Source organism: Stenella coeruleoalba, assembly GCF_951394435.1.
Source record: "Stenella coeruleoalba genome assembly, chromosome: X".
Taxonomy (NCBI): Eukaryota; Metazoa; Chordata; class Mammalia; order Artiodactyla; family Delphinidae; genus Stenella; species Stenella coeruleoalba.
In genome coordinates, this window is record NC_137152.1 from 114,296,812 (window position 1) to 114,315,787 (window position 18,976).

Here is an 18,976-nt window from a genome sequence, read left to right on the forward strand (position 1 = left end):
CTGCAGAGACCTCCAACCAAGAACTTCCAGCAGGAAGATACAAAAAAAGTTACAAGAAAAACCTGTTGCCCCTAGCCAAAAGACCAGGAAAAGGTTGGCCTAACAATAGAAAATGTTAATGTTGGCAGGGCTTAGCAAAGAGTTAGGCTTCACATTCCCTGCCTGGCAGAAACAGGCAACACTCTGATTCCCCACAAAGGTGGTGTGGGTGGGCAGAGCAGAGAGCCGATCTTCCATTTTCCAGATGGCAGAAGTAGGAGGTGCTCCGATTCCCCTTTCAAGGATAATGTGAGCAGGATCCAGTGGCTACTGAGCCTCTTCCCCCTCATAACATTGGACTATGCAGTCTGAAGCAGAGCTATGTGGCACTCCACTCCTCCCCTCCTCTCCACTTTCCTAGTAGCATTGGGGGCAGTGGTGAGTTCCCAATCTACCCTGCCCTACAGCAGCAAAGCTGTTTGAGTTATCCCTCTTCCCCACTCGTGTTGGTGGCCACGCTGCTCAGCAGAAAGGCAAGTTTACATCCTGGATGGCAGGCACGCAGGAGGTGTGAGTTAGTTCTTCACATTTGCCAGGGCTGTGTCAGCTCAGTGAAAGAGGGAGCTGAACTTCCACTCTATCTGTCTGTAATAAGGCTGAGTCAGCGCCTTACTTTTGCTGGGAAGATGTTGGTGGGGACCAGAGGAAAGCTGAACATGGACCCACCATATATCTCAACAGGGGAATTGTCTGCTAAAAAGAAGAAAAAGGAATAGGATCTAGAATTCATAATATAATGTCCAAAATGTGCAAGATACAATTGGAAAATACCTTTCATACCCAGAACCAAGTAAATCACAATTTGAGAGAGAAAAGACAATCGGCAGATGCCAACACTAAGGTGAATAAAACATTGGAATTATCTAACAAGTATTTTAAAGCAGCCATTATAAAACTGGTTCAACAAGCAACTACAAATTCTCTGTAAACAAAAGAAAACTTCTCAGAAGAGAAATGGAGATTATAAAAAAGAAACAGATAGAAAGTATAAAACTGAAAAATACAATAACTGATATAAAAAACTTGCTGGATAGGCTCAGTAGTAGAGTGGAGATGACAAAGGATAGAAGCAGTGAACTTGAGAAGAGAACAATAGAAATTACTGATCTGAAAAATGGAGGGAAAATACACTGACCTTATCTAATCATCAAAATCTAGTCTGGAAACTTCTACTTCTGAGAACATGGAGTAGATGTATTTTTTCCTATTATTCCTGCTGTGAACAACTAAAACTCAACTAAAACAAAATGTCCAAGTTTCAACTGAAAATCATCATACCAAGAACTAAAAAGATCTCAAACTGAATGAGAAAGGCAATGCACGGAGGCTAACAACAAGATAATAGTAATGTTAGAATTATTTAACGAAGACTTCAAAGCAGTCATCACAAAAATGTTTCAATGAGCAATTATGGGCATGATTAAAACAAATGAAAAAATAGCCTCAGAAAAGATATATAAAGTTTCAGCAAAGAAATAGGTGATATAAAAAAGAATCAAAATCAGGAAACAATATAGATATCCTAGATTGGTTAAACAAACTGTCATATGTCCATACCATGAACCACTAGTCAGCAATATAAAAGAATGAACAACTTGGATAGGTCTTTAGGGAATTTTGCTGAGCGAAACAGCCAATTTCAAATGGTCACATACTGTATGATTCCATTTATATATCATTCTTGAAATGACAAATTTATGGAAATGGCAATCAGATTAATGGTTGATAGGGATTAAGGAGGGTTGGGGCAGGAAGAAAGTAGATGTAGCTATAAAAGGGCAACATGAGGAATTCTTGTGATGACAGGAATATTCTGTACCTTGACTATATATTATAATACAGTTTTGCAAAATGATACTATGGGAGAAAAGGGGTAAATGTAAATGCGAATCGAATCTATAATTATCTCAAAATAAAAAGTTTAATAGTAAAACAAAATTCTCATCTAAGAACTTTATATGACAAATGATCCTGTTTCTTCAACAAAAAAATTACAAAGGAAAAAAGAAAAGATGGAGGAGGAGCCTGTATATTTAAAAAGATTTAAGAAACATATAGCCCAACTTCAATACTTGAAGCTATTTAGGATCCTGCCATGAACAAATAAGTTAAAAAATAGTAGAACAATAGGAAAAATTTGAACTCTGACTAGATATCTGATATTATTTTTTATTTTTAAGTGTGATAATGGCATAGTGATTATGTTTAAAAATCAGTCTTTAATGTAACTAATGAGAACCTACTGCATAGTACAGGGAACTCTACTCAGTGATCTGTGGTGACCTAAATGGGAAGGAAATCCAAAAGAGAGGGGATTTATGTATATGTGTAACTGATTCACTTTGCTGTACAGCAGAAACTAACATAACATTGTAAAGCAACTATACTCCAATTAAGAAAAAACCCAAAAAAACCAGTCTTTATATTTTAGAGATACGTACATAAATATTTATAAATTAAATGATATTCTGTCAGGGATTTGTTTCAAAGTAATATGGGTGAATAAGGTAGATGAAATTCTGACATGGCCCCCATGAATCCTATCCCCTGATATTTAACTGTATAAACTCTTCCCCTTGAGTGAGACCTGTGAATATGATAGGATATTGCTCCCATGATTATGTTATACAATATGGCATGATACCTTTTTCACATGTAATTAAGATACCTAATCAGCTGACTTTGAGTTAATAAAATGGGAGATTTTTCTAGTTGGGCCCATCCTCATCAGGACTGCCATGAAAAGAGACAAGAAGCAGCAGCAGATGCTTTCCTGCTGTCCTTGAAGAAGTAAACAACCATGTTTGCCTATGGAGAGAGCCACACGCCACAGACTTAAGAGTGGTCTCTAGGAGATGAGAGTGGTCCCTGACTGACACCCAGCAAGAAAATGGGGACTTCAGTCCTACATCCACAAGCAATTGAATTGTGCCAACAACTGTATAAGCTTGGTAGAAGACCCCAAGCTCCATATGAGATCATAGCTCCAGGAAATACTTTGCAGTTTGGTAAGACCACAAGCAGAGAACCCAGTTACACCATGCCCAGAATTCTGACTTTCTGTGAGATAATGTTGTTTGAAGTCTCTAAGAGTGTTGATAATTTGCTTTGGAGCAATAGAAAACGAATACCGGAGAGTATAGGTGAAACAAGATTGGTAATGAATTAATAATAGTTGAAGCTGGGTGATGAGTACATGGTTTTCATTATACTAACCCCTCTACTTTTATATATATTTGACATTTTCCACAATAAAATTTAAAAAATCTCTCATAGTGTTTTATAGGTTGAATGCTTGACTTTGGGGAGTTGGCAGAGGGATGGCATGGTCTGTATGGTCAGCTGTCTTCTCTGAGAAGGTAGAACCTTAGTCCCAAGCCCCACACTTCTTTAAAAAGAAGCAGATCTGGTACACTCACCTAAAACTCTGCTGGCCTGCTGCTTTGCTGGTCATTCTTTAGTTTCTTTTCCAACCTATGGTAACTGTGAACTTTTGATACAGGATCGAGGGTAAGCGTGTGCATGCAGACATTCTTGGTTTATGGTCTTATGTGTATGTGTATGTATATGTATGAAACTGATGAATAAACTAGTAACAGATAAAAATTTAACAAAAGTAGAAATAGAAATTGCTTTTAACTTTAGGCATTCTTTAGATAGCTAAAATGCTGGAAATCTACCATTTACATCTATAAACTCAGCTATTTATGGTAACAAAGTTGTCTTGTGGAAAGAAGAATGTAAGGATGGATCTGTACCTTACTAGGGTCTACCAGTATGTTAAATGTGATACCTTAATGGCACCTAAACTTTGCTTTCTCCTTCTATAAAGTATTATCTGTGTTAAATGTTAAAATGTTTAACTTCAGGCCACTGACTTTCCATTTTTCCTTATAGAAAATAGGACCAGAACTACCTGCCTTATCTACTTCATTTGGGTTTTCGTGTATAGTCACGATTGGCAGAAAGTACAGTTTCACATCTATCCCTCCTTAAAACAGCAGAATTATTTAAGAATTATATCTAGGATTTATATCATGAAGTGACAAGAAATCAAGTTGGTTTATATAAAAGTCAATTCATGGAAACATAGAAGAATAAAATCTACTCGAAGCAAGAATCCCCTTTCTGGAATTCCCTGGCAGTCCAGTGGTTAGGACTGTGCACTTTCACTGCCAAGGGCCCAGGTTCAATCCCTGGTCGGGGAAGTAAACTAAGATCCCACAAGCTGTGGTGCGGCTAAAAAAAAAAAAAGAAAAAAAGAATTCCCCTTTCCAATAATTGCACCAAAAAGTCAAACACTTTCCATTATGGAGACTGCACTATTCCCTGAGCAGCAGCAACAGCAGAAGTGGCTTGGGGGCCTTTGGCTTTCCACCAAGTATCTAGCCCTTTTCCTCAATTCATTGATGTGGACAAATGATGTTTTCACAACCTTACATAAATTGCTATGCAAATGTAGATTCCAATCCAGTCCCTTAGAATCCACTTGTGACTAGAGCGCCATCTCTAAATCTGTCCTAGATGAAAAATGTGAAAGTGTCATTATTCTTGAGAAAGCATATCAGGTCTCAGTCCAGTTTGACGCTTAGATTGTCTATTCAGACACTGAGCCAAAGTTGACTTCACTCTTAACTCTGCTCGTAGTCCCGGTTTTCTACCCATATCAGGACTTCTGGGAACAAACAAGATGATTTTCCTGCCCCCAAAGCTCCTGACATATCTAAAGTTCAACTTCCATGTGTATTTCAAAGAAGAATTTTAAAAGTGTCCCTGAGGGGCATGCAAGAAATGGTAAGCTTAGCCATAGGTCACATAATTATTGCCTAATTGATTTAAGGTTGGACCACACTTCTTGTGACCATTTCCAATAAAAAGGAAGCTCCCAATGGGGCTGGGAGGAGCATCTGGAACAATTAAGTTAACAATAGAAACTTCTGGGAGAAACATCCATCACCGTAGGAAAGTCCTGGGGCCAGATTTATGTTAAAAACACAAATCACACAGCTGTAAACAGCTCTACAAATATGTTAGAGAGAGTAAGGTGAAGCTCCTCAGAGGACTATTAAGGTAGTGAGTGGTTTGAAGGTAATATATGACTGTGACAAAAAAAACTCAGAAGTCTCCTGGAGGAAACAATCATCAGTTCAGGGCCACAGGTGAAGATATAAATACTTCACAACATCGTGCTGCGTCTGAAAAATTTTCTTGGATTTCCAGCACCCAAGCCTCCCTTCTTATGTAACTTCCTCCAAACAAATGTTCAGAAATTTTGTAAATGGCTGAGGCATTCGAAACAGATAGCAAGAGAAACTGAAAGCCAGGACTCCATGAACACCCACACATTAGGGCAAAGGATGGTCTAAATCTTTCATTTTTACCTGTGTGAAACTGCCTGTGATGATGCTAGGGAGTACCAAAAATAAAAACAATTTAGACCAAAAGAAAAAGAAGGAAAAAGAAAAATTCAAAAACTTCACCTTGAAACAATTGCTGGATTTGTCTTTCACCTCCTGTGGAAAAGAGCTCAAAGTCAGGAATGTCTTCTGCAGATCTGAGAGCTCATTTGTTTTCACTAAATTGCAATTTTTGAAAAGAATCATCCTGGGACTTCCCTGGTGGTACAGTGGTTAGGAGTCTGCCTGCCAGTGCAGGGGACACGGGTTCGAGCCCTGGTCTGGGAAGATCCCACGTGCCGCGGAACAACTAAGCCCGTGTGCCACAGCTACTGAGCCTGTGCTTTAGAGCCCACGTGCTGCAACTACTGAAGCCCGTGCACCTGGAGCCCGTGCTCTGCAGCAGGAGAGGCCACCGCAGTGAGGGGCCTGCGCACCACAGCAAAGAGTAGCCCCTGCTCAACGCAACTAGGGAAAGCCCGGCGCAGCAGCTTGCAGCAACAAAGACACAACACAGCCAAAAATAAATAAATAAATTTATATATATATAAAAAAAGAATCATCTTGTCTTGCTTGGTACCAAGACACAGGGAGTATGGAAGTCCCAAATGACACTTAATGATCCTATCCTATTAGTAGACAAACAAACAAACAAAAAACAAGATTTAAGCTTGTACTTCAGGCAAGTATCTCTCTAAATTGAAAATCATTTCCACACCCTAAGGATGGCCTAGGCATAAAACAATGTTTTAGAGTAGATGTAAATTAAATTCTTAAACATTTATTGAGCACCTACCATGAATTAGGTGCTAATCATAACTACATGTATAGTCACAATTCACACAAAAAACATATATTCATAAAAAATTGTATAGGCACTAAATGTATAGTCACAATTCATACCATTAAAGGGCTCACAGTAGGAGAGGCAGGCATATAAATTAGTTCTTATAATGCACTGAGAGAGTTGTTATTGACTGATGAAATGTAAAATGTTATGGGCACAGAAGAGCTGATGCTTGGAGCACTGAGTCATAGAAGATATGATGCTGTAGCAGAATCTTGACAAATGGTTACAAGTTGGCCAGGAGAAGTGAGGACATTCCAGACAAAGAAAATAGTAGATCTGTAAAGGGCACAAAAGTCTGAAATAAAATAACATGTTCAGGAAAAATTACGTGGTTTTGTCTGGTAGGATGCATAAGATACACAAGAGGAAGAAGCATAAGATACAATCTATTTAAAAGCAAGACGAGAGAAGCCAGTGTAGGTAGAGCATATTGGTGAAGCAGGAGAGAGGCACAAGGTAAAAGTGAGGCATTCTCTACAGCTCTCCTCTTCTCTTCTGAGTCCTCACAAGAATAACCCTTAACAGTCCATTCACGGCAAGGCAGACTTTTTCTAGCATGCACCTCCAGACTCTTCCAGCCTCTGCCCGTTACTCAGTTCCAAAGCTGCCTCCTCATTTTTAGGTATTTGTTACAGCTGCAACCCCACTTCCAGTCCCAATTTTCTGTCTTAGTCTGTTCTGTCTGCTATGATAAAATACCACAGACTGGATGGCTTATAAACATCCAATTTATTTATTTATTTGTATATTTTCTAATATTTTCTCTTAACCTTTCATTCACTTAACAATGTTTGGAGAAATTTATTTCTCATAGTTCTGGAAGTCAGAAGTCTGAGATCAGGGTTTCAGCAGAGCGCCCTCTTCTGAGTCACAAACTTCTCATATCCTCACATCTTGAAAAAGGGTAAGGGGGCTCTCTTGGGTCTCTTTTATAAGATCATTAATTTCATTCATGAGGGCTCTGCTCCCATGGCCTTATCACCTCCCAAAGGCCTCACCTACTAATACCATCACATTAGGCATTAAGATTTCAACATATGAATTTTGGAGAGGATGCAGACATTCAGAACATAGCACACTGTTTACAGCATGGAGAACATTTGGAGGGTGGCAGGAATAAAAATGTGGAGACTTTTCAAGGAACTATTTCAACAGTAAAGGCAATAGTTCATAAGAATCTGAACTAAAGTGATAGTGGGAATGGAAGATTGAAAAGATTAGGGTATACTTAGTTTGGTCAACCTTTTTAATTTCAGCCACTTAGCAAGTATGTATTGGCATATCACTGTGGCTTTAATCTACATATTCCAGATTACTAGGTTGAGCATCTTTTCATGTGCTTATTGGCCATTCACATATCTTATCTGCTGATGTGTCTGTTGAAATTTTTAAAATTTATTTTTATTGGATTGTTTGTTTTCTTATTATTGAGTTTTGAGAGTTCTCTGTATACACTGGATACAAGTCCTTGATTGACTATATGATTTTCTAATATTTTCTCTTATCCTTTCATTCTCCTAACAATGTTTTGGAGAGAAGTTTTTTGTTGTTGTTGAAGCCCAATCTAACAGTTTGTTTATTTATTTATTTACTTTTCTTTTCTTAATGCTGATGACTCTAAAGACATGTCTATATTAATTAAACCATCAATTTATTTATTAATTAAAATATTTATTTATCTATTTATTTAGGCTGCTCTGGGTCTTAGTTGCGGCACATGGGATCCTCGCTAGGGCATGCAAGATCTTCAGTTGTGACATGAGGACTTCTTAGTCGCGGCATGTGGACTCTTAGTTGCGGCAGGCATGCAGGATCTAGTTCCCCTACCAGGGATCAAAACCGGGCCCCCTGCATTGGGAGCACAGAGTTTTATCCACTGGACCACCAGGGAAGTCCCAGTTTATTTCTTTTTTAATGGATTTGGTGTTTTGGTATCATATCTAATGAATTGTTGTCTGGCCTAGGATTCCCCAAATTTTCTTCCATGCTTAGATTTAGAAGTTTCATAGTTTCAAGGTTTACATTTAGGTCAATGTGTCATTTTGAATTAAATTTTATATATGGTATGAGGTATAGATCCAGGTATTTTTTCCTTTCTTTTCTGGACTCTGTATTTTCTTCCAGTGGACTATTTGTCTATCATTATGCCAATGCCCTGCTATGTTGCTTAATGTAGTTTTGTAATAAATCTTAATATCAGGTAATATTTTATAACTTTATTCTTCTTTTTCAAAGTTATTTTGATTGGCTACTCTAAATCCTTTGCATTTCCACATGAATTTTATAGTCAAATTGTCAGGAGCTACAAAATTTTTACTGGGAGTTTGGGTTTGAATTGAATCTATAGATAAGGTGAGGAAGAATCAACATCTTAACAATATTGAGTCTTCCAACCCATGAATATGAACTATATTTCTACTTATATACTTTGTTTTAAAATTTCTTTCATCAGTGCTTTGTAGATCACTGCATACAAATCCTACATGATTTTGTTGGACTTATATATAAATACTTCACTTTTTGGTGGTACTGCAAATGACATCTTTTTTAATTTCAAATTTTAATTTCCAATTTCATTGCTTGTATATAGAAAGGCAAAGGACTTTTGTATATTGTCCTTGCACCCCCTTGTATCCCACAACTTTGCTAAACTCACTTACTTCTAGATTTTTGTTAAGTTTCCTTGGGATTTTCTGTATAGACAATCATGTCATCTGTGAATGGAGATAGTTTTATTAATTCCTTTCCAACGTGTATGTATTTTATTTCTTTTTCTTGCCTTATTGCACTGGCTAGGTCTTACTTTTATTTTTAAGTAAAAATGTTAATATTTTATTCAGGGTTCTGGGATCAATTTTCAACAATACATGGGCAGCGTTTCCAGAAGTTACTGAGTGATGATAGACGGATTATTACAAGGGACTCCAACATTTCTTGGAGGAGATTCCATTGTTGGCGATGGAACCAGGGTAAATTTGCTGATGCTTCTTAGGGAGGCAAGAGTCAATAGTAAAGTCTGTCCTCTGAATTGAAGAGAGGAAACTGGCAAGTTTTGGGGAATGGATGTAATATTACTCTTCTAAATACATAGGTGATATTGCAAAACACCTATTTTCTCATTTGGTGCTTAGGATAACTCACAGATGTTGGTATTAATAAATTATTTTACATATGGGAAAACTGGAGTTCAGAAAATAGAATGTTCCACCTAAGCTTACATGGCCTTATGAGTCCTCATTCAATGCTCTAAGAATCACGCATCTATTTAGAGATCCTGATTTATGAATTGAGGAAGCTCTGGCCTCTTCTCTAAGTGCTGGGACCAGTCAATACTTTGTGGTAGTTTTACATATTGTCCTGCTAATGTACAAGGGCTGGAATAGAAGTTTCTGACAAACTGTCCTCTTGCTTTTATGTAATCAATTGCACATCAGGGAGTTGTACTTTTTCTGACATTTGACCCTTTAAAAACGACACTGTGAGTACTCGATTCTTTGATAGCTAGGCAGATAATTATTTCCACTAAGTTATTCCCCTGCCCTGTCACTCCATAGTTCTGACTGCATAGAATGTTCAAGGACACAGAAGTGCTTCTGATGCGTGAGGCTTTTCAAGAGTCTAGGGACCCCAGAGTTAGACTTGATCTTGCTAACAGGTATAGAAAATGCCATAGTTAGTGTGTTCCATTTCCATTTCTGAAACCTCCAGATGCACTCTGGTTTAGTTTGTGTATGACTGATGTCTTTGCTCCAGTGATGTTGGCTTCAAATAGTAGTCCAAGTGTGTCTCTTTTTGGCAAAAGCCTTCACAAATCCCACCTCCTTTGTGTTCTGACCTCTTTTTGCACCTTTAGGACAGTACTCCTCACTGCTTTATAAAAGAGTTATAGTAGAGATATTTATGTTTCAAAGCTTCTGCTATCCTTTACCACCAGGCTGTGTGCTTCTTGAGAACAGGGTCCCTATCTTATTGATCATTGTATCACCTATGTTGAAGGCAGGACTCAGAACCAAATTGGGCACTGAATAAATATTTGGCTAATGGAATTGAAGAGTAGTTTTTTGGTTCTTGATATGAGCAGCAACTAAATATCCTTTCAGGTTTTGTCTGATGGCATGAGTTTTATAGGACCTTGAGATTTTTCGAATAAAAGAGGAGAAATGACTTTGAAGTAGCAGTGAGGAATAAGGCTGTCTCTGGCTCTGGGATTCAAGGATTAAGAGAGAAGAATATTCGTCTTTGACAGCTTCATGTCTTTATGGGACAGGCAGGTCTTGATTAAGGTGAGGAGGTGGAGGGATATCCTGGGAAGAGGTTGAAGATATAGGAGAATAGACTGAATAGGAAACATGTACCCAAGAATTTAAAGGGATAGGTAGGTGACTGTGTCAAATTAAGGAATATAGAGAGAAGTATAGGGAGGAAAGTCTAGGTGAGTGAGGCAAAGAGTATGGGCAGGTGGGTAATACATTCAAATTATAGACCCAAATACCATACTTAGTTCAATGATTTAGTGGTTTTGCCTATTAATGGCAAGAAGTTGGGGGTCTAGGGGTGTTCTCACCAAGAGTGTAAAGAGATTTGATGGCCTTGTGGCTTGTGGGTAAGTAGGCAGGCCTACAGCTTATCATGTTGTAGTTATCCAGAGCAGGAGGCCATGTGATGGACATCATCTCTCCCTAATGAAATATTCGAAACTCTCAAAAAAAAACGGGAGTGGGGCAGATTTCTCTTTGTGCTTATGAGTATGGAGAAATGGCGGTGTCTAATTTAGTGCCACTGAGCTCTACATAATGTGCAGTTCCTGACCACTTGGATGTGTTTTCTGCTGAGAAACATATGATCCATCCTAAGCCAAAGAGATATCAGGTAATTGTTCTGCCTTCGGGCACTGGCTCTATTCCTTTAGAAATAGAGCCAAACCCTTCTCAGGTAGAGTTATCATTGCTGGTTCAGAAGTATACTGCAAGGACTCGTAAGTGTTGCTGTAGGATTACAAGAAAGGAAGGTTGCTTCTTACCCTCCACCATCATGGTTGGATGGCAGTTGTCACACCACCCTTCATAGTGGGAGGGTTCCTACCTCCCATTCTAGGGTGCCAACAATCCACATTCTTCTCCTCTCTACTTATGTTCCCATCCTTCTCTTAGCCTCACATTCCTCCCCTAAAACTGGGAAGGGCTTCCTTTTTGGGGCCATGTTAGAGGTGCTTTCCTTGAACTCTGTCAGTTTTCCTAGGGCAGGATTGGATCTGTCTCTACCAGCTGCCGAACAGCCATTTGCTGATTGTGATCGTTCCTTTACCTTGACAGCTCTACCCCTGGTTTCCACTCTGACATTTACTTAAGTATACTTCTTATTGAAGTAGGCATGGATAAATAAATGTGCACAAATCATAAACATGTAATTCAATATATTTATACAACAGAAATATACCTATTTATACATCAATCATATCAAACACCCTTCATTCCCTCTTCACAGTCCTTCCCTGTCAATACACCGCTCTACCAAAGTAGCTACCATCCTGAATTTCATACTGCTCTCAATGTTTAGGCTGGTATTAATTCTACTTGCTGTAATATCAAATGCAATATGTTTTTCCTTTGGTCAGAAGGCTATCTTAACTATTTGGAATTCCCAAATTGTGCAACAGGACCACATCCCGATTGGCAGTGTAGTGGACTCTCTGTATGATTTTGGACTTCTGGAAGCAGTCAATCTGAATAAACTTCTTGGAGGTGATCTTTCAGCCCAGTTATATATGTGCAAGACTGGCCTCTTCTTCACTCCCATTATCTAATGGGAAGCATAGGTTGATGGGCAGCTAAAGATCTTGCTAGAACATCATAAAATGGAGAGTAAATCTGGTGATACAGTTCTGGTGACATTCAGAGCATATATGCATCAGGAAGGCCATGTGTTGGTTCTATTGTCCCTTTTGCTGCATTCCCAGTGTTCTCATTAGGCGTAATTGGAGTCTCCTTACGGGAAGTAAGATTACTTTGTGGACTCCTTAACCTTGGATATTTAAAGCACTTCATCCAGAAACCCCAAATTAATATTCTTTCTCAATTTGAATGGATCCACTTATGGAACCTATAAGGATAAGGTAAATTTCTTCCACAACACCTGAGCAGGAAGAAAGACATTCTGGTCTTTGGTGGGATATGTTTAGGCATGGATATTAAAATGTTGTCTCACTACAAGGATTGTCCAAGTTTTTATAGTCTGGTTTAAAATGCTATATAAGATAATTACAAGGGTTTGCTGGTTTCAATAGGCTCTAGATACACTGTTTTCAGTGGCCAAGGTCTTGCTTTGTATTTAGTGGGCATAGAAATTACATATGGATTTAACGTTCTCTATCATCTTATACTCAAAAAAACATGCTCCAGTCAGTTCCAAATTTATGTCTTTTCTCACATTCACACATGATACTGTGTCTCCCTCTCATCTCTCCCTCACCCTTACCATTACATCTCTGATCTCATTCCCTACTGCTCTCCCTATTTTTCACTCTGCTCCAAACTGAAACATGCCAGGACAACAGGTCTTTGCACGCGCTGTTTCTTCTGCATGGAACTCTCTTCCTCCAGATGTACAAATAGCTCCCTCCCTCACTTCTTTAAAGTTTTTACTTAATTGTCACCTTCTGTGAAGTTTTCCTTGGTGTTCCCATCTAATATGTTAATGCCCATTCCAGACATTTTGTTTTTCTTTTTCCTGCTTTATTGTTCTTATTAGTGTCGATTAATAACATAGCATGTCTTTTATTTTATTTGTCTATCTTTCCCTACAAGAATGCAAGCTCCATGAGTGCATGGATATTTGTCTCTTTTGTTCATCACTCTATCTCTGAGACCTAGAACAGTGACAGGCATATAGTAGATACTCAATATCTGAAGGTGGGATGACCCTGTTGGAGCATCCTTGTCTCTGTAAGTGAGCCCAGGCTCGCAAAGAATAGTAGTGCGATGGTCTACTAGAACTGCCACCCAGTGCTCCCTCGTGACACCTATTTTTTAATATAACAGTTTTGTATATAAATGAATGGGTTATTATCAGTCAATAGTGGAAGATGAACACTGTACATAAACTTCAAACCTAGCTATCAGAGCTCACTCCAACACCAATAATTGTCCATTCAGTTACCTACTGTTGGACATATAGATTGTTCTCAATTTTTGATGCTATAAATACTGCTGCAGTAAACACCTGTGTATTGTGATCTTTCTATGACTCCTATTATATTCATTTTGGTATCCTCTGTATACCTAGGATAGTTTTGAGTTGATGGAAGCCAGTCCATAACTGTTGGTTAAATTGAATTAAACCTTGCTGGCTAGAAATGCTTACTGTCCTGTAGTTAGCTACTGTTTTCTATTTTACATTTTCTGCCAGTGCTAGATCAACCAGTCATCAAGACCTGGCAGACATTCCTTTCATTCAGCAGTAAATACATTTCGAGCAAATATTTTATGGCCGATGCTGTTCTATGCATTGTGGATACAGCTGTGAAAAAATGGACTGAGTCTCTATCCTCTTAGAGTTTATAGTCAAGTAGGGGAAATAGCCCTTAAATAGACATATGTGATGGTTAATTATGTCAGCTTAGCTGGGCTATGGTGCATCATTGGTTAAACACCAGTCAAGATGCTGCTATGAAAGCTTTTTAAAAGATGTGATTAATATTTCACTGAGTACACTTTGAGGAAAGCAGAATGTCCTGCATTGCTCACCCAATCAGTTGAGAGCAAAGATGGATGTTTCCCTAAGAAGAAGGAATTATCTTCAAGACTGTAACATAGACATCTTGTCTGTGTTTCCAGACTGCGGAATTTAGACTCGAGACCCCAATATCAACTCTTACCTGAATTTTCAGCCTGCCAACCTGGAGAACTCTTAACTAACACAACATGTGTGTAATTACTTAGATATAAAATATGATAAGTGCTATGAATAGTATGTCTATAAGTGAGTCTAATAAGGAACCTAATTTAGATCAGCATTCAGAGAATACCTTTTTAAAGAAGTAACTTTAAAAAAAGATCTGCTAGATGCATAAAAGTTTTGCAGGCAAAGGAGGCAGATTTGTGCAAGCAGAGGGAACCCAAAATGTGAACATCCTAGATGAAAGAGATTGGTTAATTTATGGTTGGAGTGTGTTGAACAAGCAGGTGAATGGTGTGAAATGAGGCTGGAGAGGCAAGAAGGGGCCAGCTATGCAAAACCTCGTAAGTTATGTCTATGACATTCTCCTGAAGGCACTTCCTAGCAGTCTGACCTTGGGAAAGTCACTTAACCTTCCTGAGCCTCTGTTTTCTGATTTGTACGTGGGGATAATAAAACCTCCTCTGTAAGAAGTCAATGAGGGACTTCCCTGGTGGCACAGTGGTTAAGAATCCGCCTGCCAATGCAGGGGACATGGGTTCAAGCCCTGGTCCAGGAAGATCCCACATGCCGTGGAGCAATGAAGCCCGTGCGCCACAACTACTGAGCCTGCACTCTAGAGCCCACGAGCCACAATGACTGAGCCCACGTGCCACAACTACTAAGCCTGCGTGCCTAGCGCCTGTGCTCCGCAACAAGAGAAGCCACCGCAATGAGAAGCCTGTGCACTGCAACGAAGAGTAGCCCCCGCTCGCCACAACTAGAGAAAGCCCATTCACAGCAACGAAGACCCAACGCAGCCAAAAAAAAAAAAAAAAGAAAAACTCAATGAGATGATGTATGTAATGGACCTAACCCAGTGCCCGGCACAGAATAAGTGTTCAAGCCATGGATACTGTTATTCTCTTCCCAGTCAAGTCCTACCCAGTCTTTAAGATACACCTCAATACCCTTGTTCTCCATGTGGACTTTCTTGACGAGTCTGGTACGCCCTGATCTTTTTCTTCTCTGAAATCCAATAACACCAAGAGTCTTTATGAATTTCCACTCTTATTGCTTCAAATCTATGTTATCTCCTTCAGCATCTTTCTAAGAGATCTTAGGGACAAACTTCGTGTCTATCAATTTTCTGTAGGCTCTGCTCCACCATAGTGATTTGGTTAAATGGCTGGTAACTTGTGCTTCTGATTGCTTTTCTCATGGCGAGTGTTGGCTTCACAGTATCACTCAGCCTCTTTGGCCACAGGCACACCTTTGCAAGAGGGTCATCTGCGGTTAGAGGCACAGTTAGAGACCTGGGAGGTGAGTAAAAGCTAATTGGCCCACGTGGAGACAGAAACAGGACTTTCACCTTGAGCAGCACAAGGAAACATTTGAATGACCCTTCAAGCTATGACACAAGCATTTTGGAGTGTTTGTTATAGTTTTGTAGTTTACACCACAAGACGTTGTTCAGACTTATTTTCTATCTCCTTTATCTTCTGTTCCTTTTTTTACTTTCCCCTAGAAGATCTGATAAAGCTATGCCTATGCTTGCCTCTCATTTCTCTATGCTGTCTTTGATGGAGTTGTTTTGTAAGAATAACAAGGAGGAGGAGTAAGGGTCAATGATTCAGACTTGTTATTATAGACATTTAATTTATTAACATAAACAAACTTTCAAGAAGTTCAGTTTCCTGTCTCTCAGTGGAGGAGGAGAAAGAATTCCCCTTTTGGCCTACTTGTCACTTGCTCATCCCCAGGCTATTTCTGAATGCCAAGACCAGTCTGTGGGAAATCTTGAAGTTTTACTAGCTCTCATTCTCAGCAGTGCTAGGAGATATATTTCTATATACCTGATACTTCTTTCAGCTACTCGGGCCATTGTCGTTTATATTAATCAGCATATTTCCAAACTTTAACGGCATACCCAAAAGCCTTGAAATAATAATTTACCTCTGGTCTTATTTGCATATAGGAAATATTTCATACTAAGTTGAGCATGAAATGTGGAAACTGGAAAATCACGCAGTAGCAAAATTTAAGTTGAAGAATTAGATGCATTTAAATTACTTGAAGGAATGATCTGATTAACAGTTGTTATCATTCAAATTGCAGTTTTATTTAATATGGCATATGCTGAATAAGGTCAAGCATCTCCTTTTCTTAGAGACATTTTTATTTGCATTGGTTTCTACCTCAAGCAGCTCTGAATCCTCAGGGAAGAAACATTAGGAGCTACACATCATCTCAATAAGTCAACTAGTTTCTGTCTGTTGTATTGGCTGAAATGATGCTGGATCTTCAAGCCAGCATTTTAATCAAAGTTCTTGAGTGACTGTTACTGTGAGAAAAGGATAAAAGGGATTTGGACTGTTTGGAATAAGGGCAAAAAATTAATTAAATGGGAAAGAATGACTAGTGAGAGGAACATGAAGAAAACGATGCCTCAAGCCAGCGTTTACATTCTGGGTAGAATATTAACATGAGGTGGCTTCTATCTTGAGCAAATGGGGACACTCTCAGAGAGAAGAGGAAGAGATTGATTAAGAACCACGCAGAACTCTAATAGCTGTGTTTCTGGACTAGGAATCAGGGTATCTGAATTTGACCCCCAGATCCACCTAACCAGAGGCAAGTCACTTATTCCTTTGGAATCTGTGTTTACCCTGGGAATGATTAACATTTTGAGTATGAAAGGAAATAGTAGATATGCAAAAACACGTGGCTCAAATCAAAGCAGGAATCTGAACACTTATGGGAAGTGACAAGGCTGTATTGTAATCATAACTATCTTTCATATAATTCTTTACTACCTATGAAGCACTTCCAGGTAATTATCTCCTTCATCTCTAAAACTTCAACTTACTGTCATATTTTCATGTTTCCTCCATCATGGCTATTCTGAAGGAGAATATAAGCAAAGAATAACTTGGCTGTCATCCCAAATCTACAGGGTTTCCTTTTTGTTTGTTTGTTTGCTTTTCTTTGACAGAGAAATTGTTTGGCTGTGCTTATAGCAGAGGAGCAAATTTGGTCACTAACTTACTTGGCCATGAATTTCCATTGTCTTTGCCAAGCACACCTTTTATTAAAACAAAACTCACTGGCTTATGCTTTATCTATCTTTAGGGACATTCTGATATTTCTTTCATAGTGCTGAGAGAGAAGCACTTGGCCTTTTTATATGTCCAGTATCATACTTGCTACCCTCTGGGCATTTCATAAATGTGTGTATCATCATCTCCATTTTTATTAGTAAGAGTCTTCTGTGTGCCACTATGTCTTCTCTTAGGTCATAAATAATCTACATTATATAACCTTTTCCTAGAATGACTCTGTTACCCTGCCACAGCCAGGATATATTTTACGCCTTATCTGGCCTTTCTAAATCCTCATAGGTTTGCTCACATTTCTATTACTGAAATTATTCTCACACTAAAATGCTAGCACCATACCTAACCCATGACTGAACTGTGCTGTTGATGTGAATGTGCCTGACATCTGCAATTTCTGATATAGTTTAAAAAATAGGAATATCACTTTGCTCCCAATAACAATTTTAGATCTTCTGCAAGGCACATAGCTTTTCTCTATCTGCATGCTAATTATTTAATAAATCCATTTATGGCCTCCTAAAGTAGTTTTCTTAACAGGAAAAACGTATCACATTTCCATATAAAGTGCTTATAAAAATAAGATGGAATGGAATGTTTCCAGAAGAGAATGATTATGGGGTTGAGCTTTTCAAAGCTACAGGATTAATTTATAAAACTATTCCAATATATTTCAAATTGTTAACATTGCACTGAAAATGTTGTCGGCTACTGGTTGGAACTTGACATAAAATGTCTCATTCATACAGCAATTTCATAAGATTTTGTTAAAATAGTCATTTTTCAAACTTGGAGACGGGTATATTTTCTTAGGGTATTTTTTCAATATATTTCTTTTGACTATGTACCACTAGATCCCAAAATGCTTCCTTTATGACATGACATTCTATATTTATATACAACAGAGAAAATAGTCACCATTTTTGAAGAAAAATAATCTAGCTTGTTCGGTTTGGATCTTAAATACAAAGCTCACCAGAAAATGATTTTTTTTCTCTGTAGAAAGACCAGCAACCAGTGAATCACTTATCAGACCTTTATAGAGCATTCCATTGTTGAAGACAACATGCTAGGTGCTGGGTTCTATGAGAGATGCAACAAAGTGTGAGCCGTGGAATATCACAGACACAAATCTCTTTCTATGGGTATTAGAAGAGATTCATTACAGTGATTTGTTTCATCATACCTTGGTACTTCTTGAGTACCATGATCCAAATCATCTTATTTCTGACATCCCTACCTACCTGTATACATGTGCTATATTCTGTATAAGAGCTCTATTTATACTTCAATTGCTATATATTTAAAGTGATGTTATAGAATTTTGCAAAAAGCTAATGGGCTTTAGTAAAATTAATTGTTTCTGAGTGACAGAATGGACTTTAAAACTGGGGCAAACACACAATCCAGCAAAGATTTGCAAAGTAGTAATGTTTGGCATCCAAGCCAATAATGTAGTTAATCTCTAGCTCTAGAAAGGACTGGGGAGCATCCAAGGATTTGGCAAGTCTTTGGTGGTGGAAGTTGGTGTGAGGATCTTAGGTTTTATTCACAATGTGGTGCATAAAAGCTGAGAGATAGGCATGGTGCTGGGAGGGAAAGAGGTTCATTGCAGAGGTGAGGAGGAGGATACTTTTTTTTTGCTGTACGCGGGCCTCTCACTGCTGCGGCCCCTCCCATCGCGGAGCGCAGGCTCCCGACGC